This window comes from Hakea prostrata, chromosome 5 (genome assembly GCF_041222555.1).
Source record: "Hakea prostrata isolate BN-2017 chromosome 5, UWA_Hpros_2, whole genome shotgun sequence".
Classification (NCBI taxonomy): Eukaryota; Viridiplantae; Streptophyta; class Magnoliopsida; order Proteales; family Proteaceae; genus Hakea; species Hakea prostrata.
In genome coordinates, this window is record NC_142604.1 from 55,576,258 (window position 1) to 55,580,317 (window position 4,060).

General features: G+C 35.8%; 1 non-coding gene across 1 annotated transcript; it reads right to left on the bottom strand.

Annotated features, from left to right (window-relative positions):
• Positions 1-3,631: 3,631 nt before the first annotated feature.
• On the bottom strand, positions 3,632-3,705 carry TRNAI-AAU (transfer RNA isoleucine (anticodon AAU)). Its single transcript has one exon. It is a non-coding gene; the product is annotated as a tRNA-Ile (tRNA).
• Positions 3,706-4,060: the final 355 nt, after the last annotated feature.

Here is a 4,060-nt window from a genome sequence, read left to right on the forward strand (position 1 = left end):
TGGATCGAGATTTGTGTTTTAATTTGAATTCATTTTTGTAATTTTTTTTCTTGTCTAAAGTTCATTCGGCCAGCTTGTTCATACCTCGATTACATCTTTAGAAGGAGCTTTGTCATCGCAATGGTCAAATCCATGACCTCTCCACTGAAAAGTATGGATCTTACCACTCGACCAACTTTGCACTGACCATTTTTGCAAGTTAAGGTGCCTAGTGAAGACAACTCTCCTTTTGATCACATAATCTAATTTTCTTTGGTCGCTTGAGTACACACGATCTTCGTTCAAAGGCACCTAATGAATTCACATCAACACAATACATGTAATCTAAAATCTATAGATACAAAAGTTGCCTTGGGCACCTAAAAATTACTCTCTCTCTCCTCATGTAAGAATTTCTAGGCCCTTGAATGGTTCTATATAAATTTTGGATTCAGGTTTTACTAGGATCCGTGATTTTAGTATTATTATAATGCGTGATTTATGGAGTCATGATTCATAAAATTAACTGTTTGGTTAGCTTGAATATATGGAATGAAATCTATATATTCATCCTAAAAAATTATGTTTCAAATGTTTAATGCTTTTATAGTAGGGATGAATCTCTAGATTTCATGAATCCAGGGATTCATACAACCAAACGGGTATAAATCTACCATTTGTGAATCCAAAGATTTCAATTATCTAAATTCATGTAACCAAATAGACCCTTAGTTATTCTAGTATGTACTTGTATTGAACAAGCGTCATATTTTAACCATATTATACTGGGATACTTACTGTTGTTTTGGGTAGAATAATCCAGTTGTCAGGGGTTTTTTTTTGAGAGTCTTCTCTATTAGGGTTCTCTGAGATTTTGTTCTTCTTCCTCTGGTTTTTGTGTTCATGGCTATAATCTAGTAATTTTTTTTTGGGGGTTTTAGGGTCTTGATTGTGAGATTGATGGTTGTCACTTATAGTTGATGTATTTGTAAGGTCATATACTTCTTGATAGTGCATTGGGCTTCAATAATGAACCTCAGAGATGTAGGTTCCATGAACCGAGCTTTGTAATCAATTTATGACTTTCTTTCTTGTTTTCCCTCTTGTTTGGTGTGTTCTTACTACTTATCTTCGCCTAAAACTAACATCATTTAGTGTCTACTGCAACAAATCCTAATTTTGGATTCCATGGGCAAAATTAGGGGTATCAACTTGCCAATTTCAGCTAACAATATTGAGTTATTATCAATTTTATCCCACATTCTATAGTTGTTTGTGTCTTTTTTTTCTTCTTTCTTTTCCCGATAGGATATAGTTATGTGTCTTCCTATGCAAAACATGTTTATTTGTGCTTCCCAGGGCAAAATAAAAAAGGGCTTATTGATTTGGAACCAAATATCTAATAATAGGAGGGAGAGTTGAATCAAGTAGAAGGAGAGCATAGGCAAGGGATTTTTATTTGCGGTAGTTGCTGCTGCCAGTAGTTGATTGTCAAGATTTTGTCATGGGTGTAAAAAGCAATCAAACAGTGTAAAATTAAAAGACAAGGGATTATATCGTAAAGTTTTTGCATTTAAGTATTCCTAAACCAAGTTTGACAAAAAAATTGATCCCTTAAGTCATAACCTCACAATTACATGACAAAGTGTGCTCGTAATTGAATTCTCAAATTCCATCTTGATGGATATGACCCTTGTGGCTTTACCACATTGTCCGTCCAACCATGACTGAAGTTACAAAATAGATATTGTCTTTGTTCTATTTAATTTAAAGCTAAACAATATTCATACTTCCAATCTTATACATGCTTAATTTGAGAGCATAAATTTGAATTTGATTTTTTTCTCACATTCTATAGTTGTTTATAGGGCTGCAATTGGGCCGGGCTGGGCCGGGCCTGTGCAATCCCAAGCCCATTATGGTATAATTTGAGCCCATTTCCGCCCTAGTTCGGGCCAATAATATTGTCCCGGCCCTGCCCAGCCAAGCCCATTCCCCCCTAATTGGCCCTAATTGGGCCGGGTCGGGATGGGTTGGTCTGATTGGCCCCGATTAGCCCCGATTGGCCCCGTTCCCTGGCCCTTCTGCCTCCGTCCCGGCCTTAATTGGCCTTCCCTCTTGCCCTGGCCCAAGGCGGCCCGGCCCCGAGGGCCGGCAAGGCCCGAGGGAAGAGGCGGCGAGCCCCGGAGGAGGCGAGGAGCAATGGCCGCCCAGCAAGGCCATATCTGGTCGAAATATCAAAGTAAGACATGTAGTAATTAAAGTACATATTAAAGTAATTAACTACTAAATTCCAAACTCAATTCGGAAAATAAAATATAAAGATGTCAACAAATAACCAAAACTAGATTCAATATGTATTTAACTATTTATATACATTTAGATAGACCTTTTGCGACCCAGCAGCAAAGAGTTAAAATTATTCATGAAATAGAATAAGTAGAGAAAGAATGTAATTAAATAGGCATATTGAAAGTCAAGCAATTATAAAGAATGTCACACAAACTCTTTGAAGCAGAAACATCATAGATTCATAATCAAAAGGAATCGATAAATGAAAATTATCTTCAAAGTCAAGAATAAGCCATAGGTAGGTATGTCATCACAACGTCAATAAATTGATATCTTTATTCAATACAAAAAAATCATATTCAAAACCTTGTTAACAAGTAAATTGACAATACTTAGTATTCAACAAAAAAAAGTATTCATAGTTAAAGAAAATAATGTTTAGTTACAAACATAGCTATATGTTTTAATAATTTGAAATATCACAATAGATTTGTTAGATATTCATGATGAGAAGTTAGGGTATATATTGTTAGATAAACATGTAATAGTTATTAATAATATATTATCTCGCCTTAGTCAAAAAACAAAATCCATATTTTATTGAACTAAAAATGACTTTGTGAAAAAAAATTACCAAAAATAATATAAAAAGTGAAATAGTCTAATATGATCAAAGGACTAAAACAAAACAAGACTAATCAAGAGTATGAAGATCAGGAAAAATCCAATGTAGATGAAGATCGGGAAAAATCACGAGAAGACACGCAAATAATATAAGAAGAGCCAAAAAAGGCGGGACGGGGCCAAAACAAATAGATACATACATGGTAAGAGGTTAAGTTTATTTTTATAATTTCACAAAACATGATCATGTTTTAAAATTGACAGGAAGTATACATATGTATTAATCTCCCAGTGGGTAGAGGGTCGAGTCAGACTCAAATGGGCCAAAAAAGGGCGGGGAGAAATCGGGGAAGATGGAAAATGGGAGATGGGCAAAATCGGGGAAAAGGGGGAAGGTAAAAACGGGGACGGGCGGGAGAGAATAGGCCCGTAGTCGAATAGAACCGGGCAAAATAGCAAGCGGGTAGGCAGCAAAGTTGTTGTTTAGGGTTTTAGTAGGCAAAACATGCAGGGGTGTCCAATGGAATTTATTTGGGCCATTAAATCTAAAAGTAAATGGGCTTACTGACTTGGGCCTCAGTACGAAGGAGAGGGTAAAAGCCTTTTAAGTTTGAATTGGGCCTAAATAGAAGGAAGAGGATAAATCAGTTTGGGCCTTTAAATCATAATTCATAAGATAGAAAGGAGAGCGTAGACTGATGAGAAAGTGGGAATAAGACAAAAAAAAAACTATAATTGGCCCATGCAGGTCTCGAACCTGCGACCTTGGCGTTATTAGCACCACGCTCTAACCAACTGAGCTAATGGGCCATATATTAATTTTGTTGAGTGATAATATTAAGGTAGGTATACTTTAGATAATTCAAAATTACATGGTTGCTACCTGGCTGCGCTATGATACTCGCCAATAAGTATCTATATTGGATACAATTGACATAATACATATTGATGTCTCTCTGTTCTATTGCATTGAAATGTGTTGGGTTATACACTTATACGTTACAATACTCGACAAGAGATGATAGATGTTTTAAAATAATCTGACAAATATAATACTCGATATCGATACTTTAAACCAATTGCTGGTGGTGATTAATAGAATGGAGGGTTTGGATTATTTATTTCCTCAACTTGGTAAAGTAGCAACTAGGATTCATAACTTGCA